This window comes from Triticum dicoccoides, chromosome 2B (assembly GCF_002162155.2).
Source record: "Triticum dicoccoides isolate Atlit2015 ecotype Zavitan chromosome 2B, WEW_v2.0, whole genome shotgun sequence".
In the NCBI taxonomy this organism is placed as follows: Eukaryota; Viridiplantae; Streptophyta; class Magnoliopsida; order Poales; family Poaceae; genus Triticum; species Triticum dicoccoides.
In genome coordinates this window covers 301,103,390-301,127,477 of record NC_041383.1, presented here as the reverse complement: position 1 = coordinate 301,127,477, position 24,088 = coordinate 301,103,390, and positions in this window count along the sequence as shown.

Sequence of the window (24,088 nt, the reverse complement as noted above, 5' to 3'; positions counted from 1 at the left end):
GATGACGGCGAGCTCCGCTCGGTGGTGTGCGCGGGAGGGAAACAGAGGAGGGAACGGGGTCCAGGGGAAGAGAGGGGAGGTGCAGGGGGCGAGGGGGAGTGCGTGGCTCCCTTGGGTGCCTCCAGCGGCGAGCAGGTAAGCAGGAGGTGGCCGAGGCAGCGTCGGCGCGCGCCACGCCTCGCCTCTGTTCGTCCTCCTGGCAGAGGAGGAAGAGGACAAGGGGGGAGGTGGGCTGGGCCGGCTGGGCCGGCCAGATGGAGCTGGGTCAGGCTCTGGTGGGCTGCACGGTAAGGCCAGGTAACTTCCTTCTCTCTCTCTCTTTTTCTAATTATCTCAGTTTTCTATTATTCTGTAAATTTAGGGCTTTATTAAAAATACTCAGACACTTTCAAAAATCATGAAACTAATCATGGCTACTGTTTAGAATATATCCAACAGTAAACATTTTAGTTTATGATTATTTGAGCATTTGAAATATTTAATAGCATTTAAATGCCCAAATGAAAATACTATATGATTTAATTCAGTGACCAAATATGTCCTGCAAAAATATAAACCATTTTTGGTAGATGCTTCCACCTCAACCCAGAAATGTTGAACATTTTTAGAGGACATTTTGAGTTCAATGAAAAGGTTTTATTTTGACCCTAGTTGAATTCATTTGGTGCTAGGGCTTAGTCAATCCCCATCTCAGGTTTAAATGAAATTTAAACATGATGTAACACTCTAATGCATGCACTAGGCATTGTCAGAACTAGGGATGTGACAACTCACCCCCACTAAACAAGAATCTCGTCTCGAGATTCAAGCGTAGGGTAGGGTGAAGGGGAAACGCAAACTAGCACAATCTTCACGATCCAGGTTGCACTTCATAGGAACGTTGATTCGATCACCATAATTGTCTTGAAGTCTTGCTTTGAGAAATCCTGTCAACATGACATGGAGGGAAGAAGACTCTAGAAGGGTCGATCTCCTCGAAGATCGAACAACTCACGGAATGAGACATAGGACCAACTCTCGGTTGAGACACGAGATACACATCAAGAGGGGTGGAAAGAAACGGATGACGAGGGTTCACTAGGTAGACAATAATTTCACGCTTAAGAAGGTGGTAATCGATTGTCCACGTAGCGAGGAGTTGAGTTGCCATGATACCACGACGAAACATCCTGGAGGAGGGTGACTCGTAGATTATTACCCTAAGTGGCAAAAAGAATTACCTTTGATTCAGAGATCATTGAAACTCTTTATACCAGCTTAAGGCAAATCATAATCGATCATTTAGAGGGGTTCGGTAGAATGGCATACTCGGACTTGGATGATGTGGATTACCTTGTTGAAGACAACGTAATGGATGAATTTGCTTATCACCGGAGATAGAAGAGATCCATGGTAGAATGGCACATTGGCGGTGCAAGCTAGGAACAAAATGCAAATGCTGGGAATGATTCTGGTAACTGGGGAAGAACCCAACAACAGAGAGTGAATTCACTGTTGAATAGATCATATCATTGCCGAGGGAACTGAGAGCAAACCCAGCTAGTGCCGATGATAACACGTAGCGCTTGTGCGTGCTCTCCAGAACTTGAGCATTTCCATATTCATCAAGGTTTTACCAACATCCGTGTCAAGGATCCTGGCAACACAACATACCACCATGATGAACAACGATGGACGAGGCAGATGCATAGGAAGATAACATCAACTCAGATTTCACCCTAGCGAGGCCAAGGAAACAAAATCTGGATGATCGACCGAGAGACATTTAGCACTCCGCTTCTAATGTTCTCCTTGACGTGCTAGTGTAACCCATTCATAGATATGGTTTGATAACTAGAACATCAGGTAAAGGTCGGACTTCGGGAGCAATAGAATCCATAAGGACAACTAGGGAGTAAATCCTACGAAATCCCTATGGGGAGGTGGCCAACTTCATCAATCAAGATATTATAATAACAGGTCTTCCGGCTGGGTGTGTTGGCCACGACATCCACTTGATCGGTTATCGCGCGACCAATATTATAATTCTTGGGAAATATTCCAACCATCATATCTGCCTGAGATTCAGATCTGGTTGGTATCAGGATATTCCAGACTCATCGAGTCTAGGAAGAAAACGGAAGTTTGCAACACAAATCGACGAGATGACGTTGCGGGATTCTCGGGAGATGAACTACGATAGCAAGCTCCAAAACATGAGCTGGTTCTGCTACAAACATGTGAACACGTTGCCCCAGACAAGCATGCCCACATGGTAGTCTTACAATAAAACACTACCGAGTTCTGGTTGGGAACCATCAGCGAGGATATCAGAGTTCTTTCATAAGTCCGGATTAGCTCTTATGAAGATACTCCTTCTCCTTGAACAAATCAGTCAGTGGCTTGGTGTGCTAGGATATACATATGGAATGAAGATGATCAGTCTAACAGACCATAGAATTCTTCGCACGTGCATGACCGACTTGGGATGATTCCAAAGGAGCAAAAACAAACTTTCTCGAATTCACGACGGCAGCTTACATCAAAATGCACATGAATCAAAGGAAGTCACTCCTTTCATCAAACAAGTACTTCATGAGCTAGCATGAAGAAAATGCTTTCAAAACTTTCCAACACTAACTTAATGTTCAACAACATCATGGATGAGATAAGGATGTTGTCAATGGACTCAACAACAACTCATCGGAATTTCCATATCACTGGACTTCCACCATCGTGTGAACACGGTGATAGCATTGGTCAGACCCAAAAGATATAATGGTGTATGCTCGAGGGATCAACCACGAGGAAGACAACATTACGAGCATCGTTGGTTATGACTTGATTTGACGATAGCCCACACTCAAATCAAAGGATTGATAAGACGATAGGTCCAGCAACTGATCACAGGGACCAATCGATGAAGATATCATCTTTCTTCAACACACACTACACAAGAATATCCCTTTGGAACGAACTAAATCAGGCAAGCTTTTATCTTCCAACCCTCCAAGTTGTCGTTTAGCTTAACCAACTAGCTCAGGGATATCTAACACTGACTCTTGGAGAGAAAGGTGGTTCACAAGAAACCAACTTGATCACGAGCTCAACATAGCGGTCAGGTGACAACCTGGTAATACTTCTGAGAAGATATTCAGAAAATCACGAACCACCGATATGTTACTAAGCTCGAGAACAATCTTGCTTTTCAGGGCAAGACGATATGATCAAATAAGCAAGGATTGGCACTATCCTAACTCACTGATCGGAGAGTGCACCAAAAATAAGGACTAGGTAGCACAATCAACCTTAGGGTGACGATTCAATAATCGACACGCTAAGAATGAGGTTATCGTCCATTTAACTACCAAGCAATGGAGTTGCTAGCAGTATTGATTTCACACGCCATGATTCATTTGTCGGTATTCCGGTTGCATCAACACGAAGACCGAGGGATGACTAATGATGGCAAGAAGTATCACTGTACCAAGAGTTCATAGGATGGTGTGCAATTCCTATAACAATCCCGATATAAAGATGGTAATACTCCAAGGTAGAATAGAACAAAAGCTGGATTAGCAATTTGATCTGTGGAGCACAACTTCTTTGACCCAATCCTGGATATGGAAGAGGTACTAGAGTTTTTTTCTCCTAGTCATTCTGCGATAGAATGGCTTGACGGACCACAAGAGTAATAGGCATCGATAAACGAACGCACGCATACTCTTGACTATCAATTGATAGACGAGGGTCAGAATGCAACTAAAGAGAGACAACTCAAAGGAACATATAATTTTCTGAGTTGTGGGTGCATAGATTAGTATGTCGAACCAAGTTCAACATATTTATTCCGGATAACCCATGCAGAAAGGTAGAACTGGCAGAGTCACGATTTATGAATGGAGAACTCCTCAAGAGTAATCCTGTTGTGATATTTCAGTTCAACGAGGAACTTCTGCCATAAGTAGTTCATAGTATTTGGAAGAAGGAAATACCACGAACTTCGAGGACTATCGCAAAGTTACTAATATCCTAAAGGAACTAGCAAACACTATCGACATGAAGTAAGTAGGGTGAATCTCGGGTTCAGAACCCAGGAGTAGAATACCTACTACTAAGTAGCATCACGGGATGCTTTCGAGAATAAAAGCCAGGATCATCACACTGGGATCACAAAACATTGCTAGATTACTAGGTGACTCCCTAAACACCTAGGGCCATGATAGTAACTCCAACATAATGTCAAGGCAATAGAATACCTCAACTCAACAATTAGTGTGATTGAGCTGGCATAAAGGAGCATCAAAACCAGAGGAAAAGGATTTTGCAAATGCATCAGACTATTTAGAAACCTGGAATGACTCGGACAGCATAACGGCTGTAAATGCTCAGAAGAGATTTGAGACATTCACAAAAATGGTGGCATAACCACTCAGAAGAACAATATCAAGCTTCGAGATCAACAATTAACATACGGAAGATAGTAGGAACTGAACTGGGGCTTGAATCAACAATCTTATAAGTCTACGGATTAGTAACACGTGATCCTGATAGAAAGAAGAGATAGCCTAGTGCTTAAACCCCGTAGAAGAGAAGATGATGACTCAGATCAGAAGGCCATGAGGTATAAGGAGTAAAAAGAGCCTTACGTTCCATCCCACAATCAATTCCCTTACATATAACTAAAGCATTTCTAGACTCAACTTCGACCAGTTTGGCTTGGTAATCCTACAGGCAGTCAAGCTCTGATACCAACGCTGTCAGGACCCCGACTCAATGCCACATCGATCTAGCATGTAACACCTCATATCACTTTGCGGCCTCACGCACGGTATTCCCACGGGTGTCGCCTTACTTTTGCCCGGGACCGTTTGCGCCTTTTGGCACACGTATATGACAGTGTCGCTAGCATCCATATGATAAGGAGCCCGGGCTGACATGGCTAGTCGTAAACCCAAAGTGGCACAGACTTACAGGGACAGGCATCCATGACCCAGCATCGAACGTGTCGGTCATCAGCGAGTGAATCCAGGCTGTAGCACTGGGCTAGCCGGACTCCGGTGAACCGGGCTGTAGCGGGCTAACAGGACTCCGGTATTCATCGCGTGACATTTCCCCGAAGGGACAGACACAGGAACGTAGAAGGACACATGCCGGCCAGCCTAAGTGTTCCGGAGCAGTAGCAAGCTACCATGGCTCGGTGGAAACACTAGGAGACATTTCCCGGTAAGAGAGGCTACTAAAGATAAACAACTAGATAGTCAGATCCCACACATACCAAGCATTTCAATAACATACACACAATATGCTCGATATGTGCAATACAACATGGTATCACAAAATGACTCTACGACTCAAGTAGTTTATTCATTAGGCTCCGAGGAGCGAGATATTACAAACAGGGGTCTCATGACCCAACAATCAGAGCATACAAATCAAAGCACAAGCGGAAGCTATCATGTCTGAGTACAGACAACTATAAATGAAAAAGGCTGAGAAGCCTGACTATCTACCAGATCCTGCCGAGGGCACAAGATCGTAGCTGAGGTAACAAGCTAAACGTCGAAGTCCAAGCGGAACTAATAGTGAGACTGAAGTCTCTCTGCAAAAACATAAAATAGGCAAACGTGAGTACAAATGTACCCAGCAAGACTTACATCAGAACTAACTACATATGCATCATTATCAACAAAGGGGATGGTGGGGTTTAACTGCAGCAAGCCAGCTTTGACTCGGTGGCTATCCTAAACTACGACTGCAATGTAACTGTTTTGAGGTGGCGCACACGAGTCCACATATTCACCATACCAATACACCACTATGGAACCGCTCCCGTCTCCCTACGAGAACGCCATCCATAGCACTCACGCTTATCTTGTGTATTTTAGAGTATCCACTTTCACTTGTCTATGAACTGATATAAGCAACCCAGAAGTCCTTTTCCGCGGACACGGCTATTCGAATAGATCATATTAACCCTGCAGGGGTGTACTTCTTCACACACGCTCTCACCACTTACCGCCGTTTACACGACATGTACTCGGCAACCTTCAAGCGGAAGCCCAACGTGGGTGTCGGCCACGACCTACCTAATCACCTAAGTCTCTAGTCCAGGTTTATCGCCTATTCGGGTTCCATCCATGAGGAGATCCGGCCGGAGTTTCGCTCACAGCCCCAAACGATGTGAACAGGGTTCCCGAGACACCAAACGGGCGCCCGGTACACCGTGCCACGTGCCTACCGCATCATAGCCCACCCCTACGGTCAGCGCTGCGCACGGCCTCCAGCATACTACAAACACCAGAAACTACTTGCAACTCCTGGACAGAGGACAAGGGTGATTAAGAAGCCGAGAGGGTCCATTGGTTTCGGGCCCAATGCGTGGTAGTAGCTGAATCATGGATCACAAACACAGAACTCAGTTCCTGAGGACGGCTGCAATGAGACAACCCACCATGTACTCCTACATGGCCTCTCACCGCTACCTTTACCAAATCGTGTTCACACACTTAGCTCACACACGGTAGGACATGTTCACACACCTCTGATTCATCCCTGATGAATCAGACCTGACTCAACTCTAAGCAGTAGCAGGCATGACAAACAACCAGGAATGAGTAGGCACAACAGGGCTCAAACAACTCCTACTCATGCTAGTGGGTTTCATCTATTTACTGTGGAATGACAGGTCATGCAAAGGATAAAGGGGTTCAGCTACCGCAGCAAGTAACAGTTGAATCGTTGTTGTCCTAATGCAGTAAAAGAGAGCAGGAGCGAGAGAGTAGGATTGTATCGGAATGAACAAGGGGGTTTTGCTTGCCTGGCACTTCTGAAGATAACATTGAGTCTTCATCAGTGTCAATGATCACGTCATCGGTATCACGTCTATCGAGAGGGGACAAATACCGGCAACACAAAAAGGAACACAATCAATGCAACGCACAATATGATGCATGATCATGACATGGCAAAATGAATGTGTTTTGAGCTAATGCAACTAGCAACAGATTAAATGAAGTTGGTTTGAATACAAGATTCAAATTCAAACTCCATATGTGAATATTCAAATGTCATTCACTTCATTTGTCCTAGACAGTAGTGATAAGTTGTTCTAACATGCATGAAAATGGTACAGATGGATTCCTTGAATTTTTCTGATAATTTTTCATATATAACTTATTTTATTTGGAGTTACGGTTGAATTTCTATGAATTTTAGAAGTTTATACAATTTTCTGGAATTCATAAATTATTTCCTAATTTATTTTAATTCCAGAAAGGAATTATTGCGTCAGCATGACCTTATCCTGACGTCATCAGGTCAACGGGGCAGATTCAGGTCAAACCTGACCAGTGGGGTCCACTGGTCAGTGACCCAGTCAACTAACCAGGTTAGTTAGCCCTAACTAACTTAGTTAGCCGGGCGGGGCCCGCATGTCAGTGGCCTATCTAATTAGCTAGGTTAATTAGCGCTAACTAATCTAACACTAATCTAGCAGGCGCCTGGGCCCACACGTCAGGGGGTCAAACCCCGGGTCAAACCCGCCGGAGTTGACCCGCGGCTTGTCGCCGGCGACGCCAGCAACGGCGGAGGGCGTCGGAAACGCTCCTTCGGCGACCAAATCGGCGACTGAGGGGCTCTACGCGTAGCTGGGAGTCGCCCGCATCCATCTGTGCAAACGGCAGGGGCTGAGGTGGCCCGAGCTCACCGGAACGGGGCCCGCGGCGGCGACCGGAGCATGGCGAGGTCGGGGTTGGCGCTAGGGGGCACGGCAGGTCGCACGGGTGGGCGCGCTCGGCTCCTGGAAGGGTGCTGAGCACGTTGCCGTGCTCGGGGGTTAGCTACGGTGGCTCTAGCCCCGTCTGCGTCATCGCCGGCGGCGAGGAACGGTCGGCTCCGACAGCCGGGGTGGTTAGAAGGCGTGGACGGGCACGGGGAGAGAGGGGAAATGGACAGGGGCTCACGGGGAGTTCGAAGAGAAGGTCGGCGTGCTCGGGGAGGCGGTGGAGACGGCGAATCAACGACGGCGGTGGTCGGAGCCCGAGGTGGAAGACGACGGCGATGGCGATGTTCCGGGCCCTCCCGGCTTGCGTGGCTCATCGAAGATGAAGAAGACAACGTGGCGGAGCTTCTGGGTGCGTCGGAATTGCGTGTGGTGGCCGGTGGCCATGGGTACGGCGACGATGACGGCGAGCTCCGCTCAGTGGTGTGCGCGGGAGGGAAACAGAGGAGGGAACGGGGTCCAGGGGAAGAGAGGGGAGGTGCAGGGGGCGAGGGGGAGTGCGTGGCTCCCTCGGGTGCCTCCAGCGGCGAGCAGGTAAGCAGGAGGTGGCCGAGGCAGCGTCGGCGCGCGCCACGCCTCGCCTCTGTTCGTCCTCCTGGCAGAGGAGGAAGAGGACAAGGGGGGAGGTGGGCTGGGCCGGCTGGGCCGGCCAGATGGAGCTGGGCCAGGCTCTGGTGGGCTGCACGGTAAGGCCAGGTAACTTCCTTCTCTCTCTCTCTTTTTCTAATTATCTCAGTTTTCTATTATTCTGTAAATTTAGGGCTTTATTAAAAATACTCAGACACTTTCAAAAATCATGAAACTAGTCATGGCTACTGTTTAGAATATATCCAACAGTAAACATTTTAGTTTATGATTATTTGAGCATTTGAAATATTTAATAGCATTTAAATGCCCAAATGAAAATACTATATGATTTAATTCAGTGACCAAATATGTCCTGCAAAAATATAAACCATTTTTGGTAGATGCTTCCACCTCAACCCAGAAATGTTGAACATTTTTAGAGGACATTTTGAGTTCAATGAAAAGGTTTTATTTTGACCCTAGTTGAATTCATTTGGTGCTAGGGCTTAGTCAATCCCCATCTCAGGTTTAAATGAAATTTAAACATGATGTAACACTCTAATGCATGCACTAGGCATTGTCAGAACTAGGGATGTGACAACTTCCAAGGCACATACGTGCGACCACCAGATGCAGATGACCTAAGCCACATAATTCAGCAGCCAGACGAATCGGCCAGACAATTCTGGACACGGTTCTTAACCAAGAAAAACCAAATCGTCAACTGTCCGGATGCCGAGGCCCTCGCGGCCTTCAAGCATAACATCCGCGACGAGTGGCTTTCCCGGCACTTGGGACAGGAAAAGCCGAAATCCATGGCAGCCCTTACATCACTCATGACCCGCTTCTGGGCGGGTGAGGACAGCTGGCTAGCACGCAGCAACAACCTCAATAAAAATGCTGGCAGTCCGGATATCAAGGACCGTAGTGGCAGGTCGCGTCGCAACAAAAACAAACGCCACATTAACGGCGATAACAGTGAGCATACGGCAGTCAATGCCGAATTCAGAGGCTCTAAACCCGGTCAACAGAAAAAGCCATTCAAAAGAACAACTCAGGGTCCGTCCAATTTGGACCGAATTCTCGACTGCTTGTGCCAGATACATGGCACCCCTGGAAAGCCAGCTAACCACACCAATAGGGACTGTTGGGTGTTCAAGCAGGCAGGTAAGTTAATTGCCGAAAACAGCGACAAGGGGCTACATAGCGACGATGAGGAAGAGACCCGACCGCCGAACAATAGAGGACAGAAGGGTTTCCCCCCACAGGTGCGGACGGTGATCATGATATATGCCACGCACATACCCAAAAGGGAGCGGAAGCGTGCACTCAGGGATGTATACGCGATGGAGCCAGTTGCCTCGAAGTTCAATCCATGGTCCTCTTGCCCGATCACCTTTGACCAAAGGGACCACCCCACCAGCATTCACCATGGTGGGTTCGCCGCATTGGTTCCAGACCCAATCGTCGATGGATTTCATCTCACCAGAGTCCTGATGGACGGCGGCAGCAGCCTAAACCTGCTTTATTAGGACACGGTGCGCAAAATGGGCATAGAACCCTCAAGGATTAAACCTACCAAGATGACATTTAAAGGCGTCATACCAGGTGTAGAAGCCAATTGTACAGGCTGAGTTACACTGGAAGTGGTCTTCGGATCCCCGGATAACTTCCGAAGCGAGGAGTTAATCTTCGACATAGTCCCGTTCCGCAACGGCTATCATGCCTTGCTCGGACATACCGCATTCGCAAAGTTCAACGCGGTGCCGCACTACGCATACCTCAAGCTCAAGATGCCAGGCCCTAGAGGAGTCATCACGGTCAACGGAAACACTGAACGCTCCCTCCGAACGGAGGAACATACAGCGGCTCTCGCGGCAGAAGTACAAAGCAGCCTTTTAAGGAAATTCTCAAGTCCGGCTGCTAAGCGGCCGGACACAGCTAAGCGTGCCCGGAGTAACCTACAACATGACCACCTGGCACATTCCGAGCACGCGTAGCAGTGCGGCCCCAACCCCAGCCCCTATAAAACATTAAGACAGACCCTTCGCGTACTCCATTACGCTCTGAAGATACCATGGGCATGGGGCAAGGGGCTCAACCACGATAAGCCCAGACTGCAGCTCAACCGCACCAGGGGCTCTTAAGTGTGTCGTTTCTTTTTCTTTTCCTTTTATTTTTTACCTACAGGACTCCGTTCGTCAGAGGCCCTGTCCGGCAGCAGACATGCCGAACCCACGATGCAACAGCCAGGGAAGGAGAAAGGCTACAACGAAAACCCAGGTGGTCTCCATCATGAGCATTAAATCTGTTTTATGCATTATTCCGTAGCCTACCCCTGGAGGGGGACATGTTAAACAGTCACATCCCTTGCTTACCGCACCACTTGTATCGTCCTGCACTTACAACAGTTTTTATTGAATAAACCAATGCAGCACATTTTCTTCTAATTGCATTTCTTTCTTACACATATGTTCCTCTATGACATGTTGCATCCGTACGTTTTCGTACGGCTAAATACACCAGGGGCTTATGTTTCCCGCGTTATGGTGTGATAAGTCCGAACACTTTCACAAGTGCGGCACCCCGAACTTATAGCATTATATGCATCGGCTCTGAATCATGTTCTTGGGTCAATAGTTGGGTTTGCCCGGCTCCCATGTTTTGGTACCTTACGTTCCGTTTTATCGGCTAAGGTAGCACTGGGAGAACCACTGCGATTGCGTCCCAGTTGAGCCGGGTTAACGCCTCAGTGGAGAAAGCTAAAACTGACCGTCATGATGAGGCAAGAGCTGGTCGCTATTCGAGAGGTTCTTTGCGAGTCCCTAAAGACTTATGCCGCTTCGAGGGAGGAGACGGATTCTGTCCGGCCAAGGCGTGGATAGCGCCCCAAATTCGGCCTTCCAAAAACTAGGGGCTTCACCGAAATTTAAAATTATAGAGTTCTATGGCTAAGTGAGAGTGTTCAAGCATTATAAGTCCGGTTGCCTTGTTCGTTGTGTTGAGCGCCTCCCTAGATGGACCCAAAAATGGGAACAAGAGCGCTCGAGTTTATCCCGAACACCCCAGCACTCGTGGCATGGGGGCTGAAGCCGACGACTTGCCATCTCTCAGATTTGATAAACAACCGCATAGAAGGTAATATTTTAAATTAACAAGCGTTGCTTAGCGCATATGAACCAAGTTTTCAGCGCACAGGATAACACAATGCGAGTCTACTCAAATATTACATCTTTGGAGCACTCACCTGCAATAGTGCGGGCGCCCTTCAGCACACTCTTATAATACATCTCGGGTGTACGATACTCCTTGCCCTCTGGTGGTGGGTTCATCACAAGCTTCTGGGCATCCATCTTGCCCCAGTGCACCTTTGCGCGGGCAAGGGCCCGACGGGCACGTTCAATACAGGCGGAATGCTTGATGACTGCAACCCACGGGCACGCATCCACCAGCCGCCGCACTAGGCCAAAGTAGCTCCCAGGCATGGCCTCCTTAGGCCACAGCCAAACTATGAGCCCCTTCATGGCCTGTTCGGCTGCCTTGTGGAGCTCGACCAGCTGCTTCAGCTGGTCGCTAAGGGGCACCGGATGTTCGGCCTCAGCATACTGAGACCAGAAGACCTTCTCCGTCGAGCTCCCCTCCTCGGCCCGGTAGAATGCGGCAGCATCGGACACGTTGCGAGGAAGATCTGTGAACGCTCCTAGAGAGCTCCGAATTCGGGTAAGCGACAGGTAATTAACACTCACATGCTTAATTTGCATGAAAAATGCCTTACCCGCTTCTATTTTCTTTACCGCCTCGATCTCCTGGAGGGCCTTGTAGGCTTCGGACTTAGCGGCTTTGGCACTCTCAAGAGCCGTTGCAAGCTCAGACTCTCGAGTCTTCGAGTCATGCTCCAGGCTCTCATGTTTCCTCACGAGATCCTGGAGCTCTTGATGTACCTCCGCCACCCGCGCCCCCTGTTTCTCTCGCTCGGTGCGCTCCGCAGCCGCATTGCGTTCGGCCGCGGCCACCACCTCCTTCAGGGTCGCCACCTCATTAGTGGCCCCTGCAATACCCCAGTTATCCTTGTCATTTTTCTTGCAACCAAATCCTTTTCTGTAAGGTACATTTTCATAAGGTATTACTCACCTTCTTTTTCCTCGAGCTGCTTCTTGGCATGGCCGAACTCGTTCTCAGACCGCTCGAGGTTTTCCTTCAAAGTTTTGACCTCTGCAGTCAGTGCGGCAGAGGTCAGCAGCACAGCCTGCAATCCCATATTGACATATTTTCATGACTCCTGCGTTTATCTTTCTAAAGATCCTTAGTCCAGCTTTTCTTTCCGAACACCGAACCGAGCATCAGGGGCTACTGTCTATGCGGTACCATTTTACATATATTGAAATTCTTACCTCAAAGCCTGTTAGAAGGCTGCTGCAGGCTTCGGTCAGCCCGCTCTTGGCGAGCTGAACCTTCTGAATCACCGCACTCATAACAGTGCGGTGTTCCTCTTTGATGGAGGCGCCATTGAGCGCCTCCAGCAAATTATCCGGCACCTCCGGTTGGACGGAGGCAGCCGGCGTCGCGGTCTTGCCCTTCTTACGAAGGGGTCACCCGCCGGACTCCGGAGCCACTATGGGTTCCGGGGCTGAGTCCGGTGCAAAGTCCTTGAGGTTGTCCTGTGACACCTCCGGGGCCCTCTCCTCCTGGTGGGTCCCTTCCTGGGATCCCACCTCGGCATCGTCCGGATCACGGGAGGTGGAGGCAGTCGAAAGAGAATCCATATCCGACGCCCCTAAGGACCCGCGAAGTGAAGTGGGGAGATCATCCTTAGGCGGACTGCAGGGTTGTATGCGGCATTAGAAAGACATAATGTGGCGGAAAACGAAAACCTTGAAGTTATCCAAGAGTCCGGATACTTACGATCTCGCCAGAGGCTTGGCCCTTGGAGGCCAGTCCTCGTCGTCGTCACTGGCGTTGGCGGAACAGTCCGGGGGAAGAGTTTTTCCCCTCTTGGACCCTCGGCCTCCCTTGTTGGGGAGGCCTTCCTTTTCTTCCATCCCCCCGCTGGGGGAGAGGCTTTCTTCTTCTCCTCCTCGCCTTGGTGGGAGGAGTCGGCCTCGGATTCATCGTCCGATAGCACCTGAAAATGGGAACTCTTCTGAGTCCCCGTGGCCTTCTTCTTGGCCTTATTCTCCGGCACCACGTGGGGTGCCGGAGCCAGCAGCCCCGTTAGGCGGGCGTCAGCTGGGTCCTCTGGCAATGGGGCCGGATAGATAGCCTGTGCGGCCTTCTTCAGCCAGTCCTGTCAAAAGAAAGGGAGTTTAGATCCCGCATAGAGTCAAACTATGAATAACAAGCATCCCGTAAAGGACAATATCACTTACCTGGACGTTGCGAGCTGAATCCGCGATCTTCGGTAGCGGATGTGGGAGCCTCGGCGCCCTTTAACAGCACCTTCCAGACCTCTTCGTACGTAGTGTCGAAGAGCCCATTCAAAGTCTGGTGCTGCGCCGGATCGAACTCCCACATGTTGAAGCCCCGTCGTTGGCACGGGAGGATCCGACGGATGAGCATGACCTGGACTACGTTGACAAGCTTGAGCTTCTTGTCCACCAGCTTCTGGATACAGGCTTGGAGTCCGGTCAGCTCCTCCGAATCCCCCCAGATCCGGCCACTCTCTTTCCAGGAGGTGAGCCATGTAGGGATACCGGATCTGAATTCGGGGGCCGCTGCCCAATCAGGGTCACGCGGCTCGGTGATGTAGAACCACCCCGATTGCCACCCCTTAATGGTTTCCACGAAAGTACCCTCCAGCCACGTAACGTGGGACATCCTTCCCACCATGGCGCCTCCGCACTTCGCTTGGCTGCCCTTCACAACCTTCGGCTTGACACTGAAGGTCTTGAGCCACAAGCCGAAGTGGGGCTGGATGCAGAGGAAGGCCTCGCACACGACGATAAACGCCGAGATTTTGAGGATAAAATTCGGGGCCAGATCATGGAAATCTAGGCCGTAGTAGAACATGAGCCCCCGGACAAAGGGATGAAGTGGGAAGCCCAGTCCGCGGAGGAAATGGGGAAGGAATACTACCCTCTCATGGGGCCTAGGGGTGGGGATGAGCTCTGCCTCATCGGGGAGCCGATGCGCGATGTCGCTGGACAAGTATCCGGCGCTGCGCAGCTTATGGATATGCCCCTCCGTGACGGAGGAGGCCATCCACTTGCCTCCTGCTCCGGACATATTTGGAGAAGGTTGAGGTGAGATGTGCGGGCTTGGGCGCTAGAGCTCGAGTTCGTGGAGATGGATAAGCCAAGGAGGAAGAAGGCGCAGGTAAAAAGGTTGGATCTTTATCCCCTTATATGGGCGGACGGAAACATGCGTCCCCACCGGCCTGATAAAACTCGCTTATCTCCCAAGCGCCGCAATCAATGGCGCGGTTGGGTTACCCACGTCCGTATTGATGGGAATCCCGGAATAAGGGGAACACGATCTCTGCTTCAACAAGACGTGCCAAGGAAACCGCCTCGCTAAACGTGCTGAGATGGAACAATAAAAACAATTTGAACGCTTGGTAGTGGTGTGACGTTAGCGACAAAATACGTCAGCAGATTGATCTGGTGTAATATTATTCTCTCTACGGTGGTATGTGGAATTTATTTTTGCAGAGCCGGACACTATCCTGGTGTTCACGATCTTCTATAAATTATTCGGAGGAGGAACCCGCCTTGCAATGCCGAAGACAATATGCGCGCCGGACTCGTCGTCATTGAAGCCTGGTTCAGGGGCTACTGAGGGAGTCCCGGACTAGGGGGTGTCCGGATAGCCGAACTACCATCATCAGCCGATATCCAAGACTATGAAGATACAAGATTGAAGACTTCGTCCCGTGTCCGGATGGGACTTTCCTTGGTGTGGAAGGCAAGCTTGGCGATACGGATATGTAGATCTCCTACCATTGTAACCGACTCTGTGTAACCCTAGCCCCTCTCCGGTGTCTATATAAACCGGATGGCTTTAGTCCATAGGACGAACAACAATCATACCATAGGCTAGCTTCTAGGGTTTAGCCTCCTTGATCTCGTGGTAGATCTACTCTTGTAACCAACATCATCAATATTAATCAAGCAGGACGTAGGGTTTTACCTCCATCAAGAGGGACCGAACCTGGGTAAAAACATCGTGTCCCTCGTCTCCTGTTACCATCCGCCTAGACGCACAGTTCGGGACCCCATACCCGAGATCCGCCGGTTTTGACACCGACAGCCGTCCATTCGCACGTTCAAGCCAGAGATACCTAAGAAGTACGACGGGAGGCTGAACCCGGCAGAGTTGCTGAGCATCTACACCATCGTCGTTCAGGCTACCGGGGGAAGAGATGAGAAGGTGTTCGCCAACTACTTATCGTTGGCCCTCAAGTCGAACGTGAGGTCTTGGCTGATGCACCTGCCGGAGAACTCTATTTTGTCATGGGCAGACCTGTGCCACGAGTTCATCGGCGCCTTCACCGGTGGCCACCAGGAGCCGGGCCGTCCCAGCGACCTGCAACTTCTCCGACAGAAGGACAGAGAAACCGTCCATAAATATTTACACAGATTCAGTAAAGTTCATAGAAATATTCCAAATATCTTTTCAGCAGCCTTGATAGCTGCCTTCTAGTCCAATGTGCGCAACTGTTGGATCCGTTCTAATATGAACATGCGGTTGCCCAAGACTGTGAAGGAGATGTACACCCTAGTGGATAAGTGTGCTTGGATGGAGGAATGAAGGAAGTTGCTCGGAGAGGAAGATTGCATCAATATTGATTCAAAGGGTGATGATTGAGACGTCTCCATCATATCTATAATTTTTGATTGTTCCATGCCAATATTATTCAACTTCCATATACTTTTGGCAACTTTTTATACTATTTTTGGGACTAACATATTGATCCGGTGCCTAGTGCCAGTTCCTGTTTGTTGCATGTTTTATGTTTCACAGAAACCCCATATCAAACGGAGTCCAAACGGGGTAAAAAAGGACAAATAATATTTTTGGAATACTTAGGAAATATGGGAGGAAGAATCAACGCGAGATGGTGCCCGAGGTGGCCATGAGGCAGGGGGCACACCCCTGACCCTCGGGGGCCCCTTGTAGGTGGTTGCTGCTCTTCTTTTGCCACAATAAAGCTATTTTTCGGAGAAAAATCTGGGCGAAAGTTTCAACACAATCGGAGTTACGGATCTCCAGATATAAAAGAAACGGTGAAAGGGAAGAATCAGAGAACGCAGAAACAGAGAGAGACAGAGAGACAAATCCAATTTTGGAGGGGCTCTCGCCCCTCCCATGCCATGGGAGCCAAGGACCAGATGGGAAACCCTTCTCCCATCTAGGGAGAAGGTCAAGGAATAAGAAGAAGAAGGGCGACTCTCTCCCCCTTGCTTCCGGTGGCGCCAACACCTCCATCATCATCATCACCGCAATCCACACCAACACCTCCATCATCTTCACCAACATCTCCATCACCTTCCCCCATCTATATTCAGCGGTCCACTCTCCCACAACCCGCTATACCCTCTACTTGAAAATGGTGCTTTATGCTTCATATTATTATCCAATGATGTGTTGCCATCCTATGATGTCTGAGTAGATTTTCGTTGTCCTACCGGTGATTGATGAATTGCTATGATTGGTTTAATTTTCTTGTGGTTATGTTGCTGTCCTATCGTGTCCTGCGTGTCGTGCAAGCGTGAGGGATTCCCGCTGTAGGGTGTTGCAATACGTTCATGATTCGCTTATAGTGGGTTTCTTGAGTGACAGAAGCATAAACCCGAGTAAGGGGGTTGTGGAGTATGGGATAAAGGGGACTTGATACTTTAATGCTATGGTTGGATTTTACCTTAATGATCTTTAGTAGTTGCGGATGCTTGCTAGATTTCCAATCATCAGTGCATATGATCCAAGAAGATAAAGTAGGTTAGCTTATGCCTCTCCCACATAAAACTTGCTATCGGTCTAGTAAACTAGTCAATTGCTTAGGGGTAATTTCTCAACTCCTACCACCACTTTTCTACACTCGCTATATTTACTTTATTGCATCTTTATCTAAACATCCCCTACTTTTTATTTACGCGCTCTTTATTATCTTGCAAACCTATCCAACAACACCTACAAAGTACTTCTAGTTTCATACTTGTTCTAGGTAAAGCGAACACTAAGCGTGCGTAGAGTCATATCAGTGGCAGATAGGACTTGAGAGAATATTTGTTCTACCTTTAGCGCCTCGTTGGGTTCGACACTCTTAGTTATCGAAAGTGGCTACAATTATCCCCTACACTTGTGGGTTATCAAGACCTTTTTTTGGCGCCGTTGCCGGGGATTCATAGCGTGGGGTGAATATACTCGTGTGTGCTTGTTTGCTTTATCACTAAGTAATTTATATTTTCTGTTCTTAGTTGTTCACTATCTTTAGTTTTGGATATGGAACATGAAATACCAAAAAAATTAGCTGTACTTGCAACTCTTGGAGATGGGGAATCTCCTAAAACCCTCAATGCTCGTTATGTGAAAGAAATTATGTACTACATTGATAATCCTGAGAAAACCCCATTCAATTATGTAATGGGAGACACGTTGGATCAGCGTGAATACTTTAGGCATTATCGCTTGACACAAAAAGGGAAACAATTATGGGATCAAATTTATATGTTGCGTTGGTATGCTCGTCAACTATGCTTGAGATATGATTATACTTGTTGCGCTAGGATGAAGGCTCCACAACTTTCGTTTTCATGCAAATTTAATGATGATAAAACCTTAGCTTCTTATGCTAATGGTATCTATGATTACTATGATGTGGAACAAATAGAAGAATTCGTTGCTTTTATGGGTGCTTATGATATTGAATCTTTGTTTAAAGAGTTTGACGATTTTGATGATTCAGTTTATAGACCTGAAAATTTTGCTATACTTAAATATTGTTATGAGAATTATGAATACAATGCTGACATTGATGCATTTATTGAGAAAGTCTCCGCTGTCCATGAAGAGACTAATATTTTGCAGGAGTCTATGGAAGAAGAAATTTCTGAAACTGTGAGCTCATTGGATGAAAAGGATGATGAGGAGAGCGAAGAACAAAAGGAGGAAGAGCGGATTAGCTACCCGTGTCCACCTTCTAATCAGAGTAACCCTCCAACTCATACATTGTTTAATTTCCCTTCGTGCTTATCGAAGGATGATTACTATGATGATTCCTATGATGATTGTTATGATCCCGTTGATTCTCTTGAAATATACCTTTTAGATGATGCTTGCTATGCTTGTGGCCAAGATACCAATATGAATTATGCTTATAGAGATGAACTTGATGTAGTTCCTTATGTTAAACATGAAATTGTTGCTATTGCCCCCACGCATGATAGTCCTATTATCTTTTTGAATTCTCCAAACTACACTATATCGGGGAAGTTTGTACTTATTAAGGATTATGTTGATGGGTTGCGTTTCACTACTACACATGATGATTTTGGTAGATATAATATGCATGTGCTTGCTTCCCCTACTTGCAATTATTATGAGAGAGGAACCATATCTCCACCTCTCTATGTTTCCAATATGACAGAATTGCAAGAAACTGCTTATACTACGCATTGGCCTTTACTAGGTGTGCATGAATTGTTCTTTTATGACATGCCAATGCATAGGAAGAGAGTTGGACTTCGTCGTTGCATGATATATGTTACTTTGTGCTCACTACTAAATCACAAATCATTGTTAATTAAAATTGGCATTGATATACCTTGGGATCCGGGTGGATCCATTACTTGAGCACTATATGCCTAGCTTAATAGCTTCAGAGAAAGTGTTGCTAGGGAGACAACCCGGAAGTTTTAGAGAGTCATTTATTTCTCTTGAGTGCTTTCATATAGTTCAAAAATAAAAAAATAAAAATAAAGAGGGGAACACAAAACTTTTCGAAAAGGAAAGTGAAAGTGAGGGAGCTCCTTGAACTTTGTTCATGCTCACCAAAACTTTGTGAATCTTGATTATAGAAACTTTTCATCAAAGATAATTATCCCCTTGTACAATTCCATTATATTATAAAAATAATGTGCCAAGGTTTGCATTTAGGATGTTTACAATGCTTGTTGGTTTGTATGGTGCAGGATAGAAACTTCGTCTGTAGTGCGCGATTTTACATTTTTTCTGAAATGTCAAATGGGTCTGATTCTTTTTGCACTGTCTTGCTGTACAAATTTTTTATTTTCCATAATTTTGGTAGAATGTTTCGGGTAACAGAAGTATGGTGAATGTTCAGATTGCTACAGACTGTTCTATTTTTGACAGATTCTGTTTTTGATGCATAGTTTACTTGTTTTGATGAAACTATCAATTTCTATCAGTGGATTAAGCAATGAAAAGCTATATTACAGTAGACACAATGCAAAAACAAAATATGAATTGGTATGCAATAGTACTTAGAGTAGTGATTTGCTTTATTATACTAACGGATCTTACCGAGTTTTCTATTGAAGTTTTGTGTGGATGAAGTGTTTGATCGAGGAGGTTTTGATACGAGGAAAAGGAGGAGAGGCAAGTGCTCAAGCTTGGGGATGCCCAAGGCACCCCAAGTAAATATTCAAGGATACTCAAGCGTCTAAGCTTGGGGATGCCCCGGAAGGTATCCCCTCTTTCTTCAACAAGTATCGGTATGTTTTTGGATTCGTTTTGTTCATGCGATATGTGCAAGTCTTGGAACGTCTTTTGCATTTAGTTTTCAATTTTATTTTATGCACCGTGCTGGTATGAGATAGTCCTTGGTTGATTTATAGAGTGCTCATTGCACTTCACTTAAATCTTTTGAGTATGGCTTTATACAATGCTTCATGTGCTTCACTTTTATCTTTTGAAGTTTGGATTGCATGTTTCTCTTCACATAGAAAACCGCCATTTGTAGAATGCTCTTTTTCTTCACTTATATTTGTTAGAGCATGGGCATATCTTTTGTAGAAAGAATTAAACTCTCTTGCTTCACTTATATCTATTTAGAGAGATCACAGGAATTTGTCATTCACATGGTTAGTCATAAAATCCTACATAAACTTGTAGATCGCTAAATATGATATGTTTGATTCCTTGCAATAGTTTTGTGATATAAAGATGGTGATATTAGAGTCATGCTAGTGGGTAGTTGTGGATTGTAGAAACACTTGTGTTGTGGAGTGCAAGTCCCTAGCATGCACGTATGGTAACCGTTGTGTGACAAATTTGAAGCATGGGGTGTTTCTTTGATTGTCTTCCTTATGAGTGGCGGTCGGGGACGAGCGATGGTCTTTTCCTACCAATCTATCCCCCTAGGGGCATGCGTAGTAGTACTTTGCTTCGAGGGCTAATAAACTTTTGCAATAAGTATATGAGTTCTTTATGACTAATGTGTGTCCATGGATTATACGGACTTTACCTTTCCATCATTGCTAGCCTCTTCAGTACCGTGCATTGCCCTTTCTCACCTTGAGAGTTGGTGCAAACTTTGCTGGTGCATCCATACCCCGTGATACGATATGCTCTATCACACATAAGACTCCCTATATCTTCCTCAAAATAGCCACCATACCTACCTATTATGGCATTTCCATAGCCATTCCGAGATATATTGCCATGCAAGTTCCATCATCATCATATACATGACTTGAGCATTCATTGTCATATTGCCTTGCATGCTCGTAAGATAGCTAGCATGATGTTTTCATGGCTTGTCCGTTTTTTGATGTCATTGCTATGCTAGATCATTGCACATCCCGGTACACCACCGGAGGCATTCATATAGAGTCGTATCTTTGTTCTAGTATCGAGTTGTAATATTGAGTTGTAAGTAAATAAAGTGTGATGATCATCATTATAGAGCATTGCCCCATAAAAAAAGAGAGGCCAAAGAAGCCTAAATAAAAAAGGGGACCAAAGAAGCCCGCCTAAAAAAAGAAAAAAAGGGGGCAATGTTACTATCCTTTTACCACACTTGTGCCTCAGAGTAGCACCATGTTCTTCATATAGAGAGTCTCCTACATTGTCACTTTCATATGCCAGTGGGAATTTTCATTATAGAACTTGGCTTGTATATTCCAACGATGGGCTTCCTCAAATGCCCTAGGTCTTCATGAGCAAGCAAGTTGGATGCACACCCACTTAGTTTTTAGTTTGAGCTTTCATACACTTATAGCTCTAGTGCATCTGTTGCATGGCAATCCCTACTCCTCGCATTGACATCAATTGATGGGCATATCCATAGCCCGTTGATTATCCGCGTCGATGTGAGACTTTCTCCCTTTTTGTCTTCTAACATAAACCTCCACCATCATATTCTGTTCCACCTATAGTGCTATATCCATGGCTTGTGCTCATGTATTGCATGAGGGTTGAAAAAGCTGAAGCACGTTAAAAGGTATGAACCAATTGCTCGGCTTTTCATTGGGGTTGTGCATGATGGGAGCATTTTGTGTGACGAAAATGAAGCACGGCCAAACTATATGATTTTGTAGTTATAAGCTTGGTTTGGCCATGTTGTTTTGAAAAGACATGATTGCTCTATTAGTATGCTCGAAGTATTATGGTTTTTAGGTCAAATGATAGACTATTGCTTTGAATCACTCGTGTCTTAATATTCATGCCATGATTAGACATATGATCAAGATTATGTTACGTAGCATTGCACATCAAAAAATATCTTTTTTATCATTTACCTACTCGAGGACGAGCAGGAATTAAGCTTGGGGATGCTGATACGTCTCCGTCATATCTATAAATTTTTGATTGTTCCATGGCAATATTATTCAACTTTCATATACTTTGGGCAACTTTTTATACTATTTTTGGGACTAACATATTGATCCAGTGCCCAGGGCCAGTTCCTGTTTGTTGCATGTTTTATGTTTCACAGAAACCAATTATCAAAAGGAGTCCAAACGGGATAAAACGGGCAGAGAATACTTTTGGAATATTTGGGAAATATGGGAGGAAGAATCAACGCGAGACGGTGCCCGAGGTGGCCATGAGGCAGGGGGGCGCGCCTGCCCCCACTGGGTGTGCCCCTGACCCTCGTGGGCCCCTCGTAAGGCGGTTGCTGCTCTTCTTTTTCCGCAAGAAAGCTAATTTTCGGAGAAAAATCTGGGCGAAAGTTTCAACCCAATCGGAGTTACAGATCTCCAGATATAAAAGAAACGGTGAAAGGGCAGAATCCGAGAACGCAGAAACAGAGAGAGATGGAGAGACAGATCCAATCTCAGAGGGGATCTCGCCCCTCCCATGCCATGGGAGCCAAGGACCAGAGAGGAAACCGTTCTCCCATCTAGGGAGAAGGTCAAGGACGAATAAGAAGAAGAAGGGGGGCTCTCTCCCCCTTGCTTCCGGTGGCGCCGGAACGCCGCTGGGGGCCATCATCATCATCGCAATCTACACCAACACCTCCATCATCTTCACCAACATCTCCATCACCTTCCCCCATCTATATTCAGCTGTCCACTCCCCTGCACCCCGCTGTGCCCTCTACTTGAACATGGTGCTTTATGCTTCATATTATTATCCAATGATGTGTTGTCGTCCTATGATGTATGAGTAGATTTTTGTTGTCCTACCGGTGGTTGATGAATTGCTATGATTGGTTTAATTTGCTTGTGGTTATGTTGCTGTCCTATGGTGCCCTCCATGTCGCGCAAGCGTGAGTGATTCCCGTTGTAGGGTGTTGCAATACGTTCATGATTCGCTTATAGTAGGTTGCTTGAGTGACACAAGCATAAACCCGAGTAAAGGGGTTGTGGAGTATGGGATAAAGGGGACTTGATACGTTAATGCTATCGTTGGATTTTACCTTAATGATCTTTAGTAGTTGCGGATGCTTGCTAGAGTTCCAATCATAATTGCATATGATCCAAGAAGAGAAAGTATGTTAGCTTATGCCTCTCCCACATAAAATATGCTATCGGTCTAGTAAAGTAGTCAATTGCTTAGGGACAATTTCTCAACTCCTACCACCACTTTTCCACACTCGTTATATTTACTTTATTGCATCTTTATCTACACAGCCCCTATTTTTTATTTACGTGCTCTTAATTATCTTGCAAACCTATCCAACAACACCTACAAAGTACTTCTAGTTTCATACTTGTTCTAGGTAAAGCGAACACTAAGCATGCATAGAGTCGTATCAGTGGGAGATAGGACTTCAGAGAATATTTGTTCTACCTTTAGCTCCTCATTGGGTTCAACACTCTTACTTATCAAAATAGGCTACAATTATCCCTGACACTTGTGGGTTATCAATGATGTGTCCACCAGTCAGAAGAAGGTCAAGAAGCGCAATAAGAAGCGAAGAGATAAGGTAGTATTGACTGTTGAAGGGTCAGGCACCCCAAGTACCGGCAAGATCGCCAAGGCTGAGGCCCCGACAAAGAGGTTTCCGTGTGCGCCGATTGCCGGGAAGGGCAATTGGCCGTACTGCAAGTTCCATCAGACCAAAGGCCATGACCTTCATGAGTGCTATCAGGTTGAGCAGTTGGTCAAGAGACAGAGAGCAAAATATGAGAAGCGTGATAAGGAAAAGGGTCAAAATGCAGTTGGCGGTAAGGGCCGAGGTGATGGAGCAAATTGGCCCGGCAAACCCTTTCGGAATAAAGGAAACCCCACCAGAGACCAGGAGAAGGAAGCCTGTGACAATGAGAGTGATAAAGGGGAAGAAGAGGAAACCAATGAGAAAGAGTTTCAGAAAGCCACGAACACCCTGTGCGTTGACGGGGGTGCACCCATGCA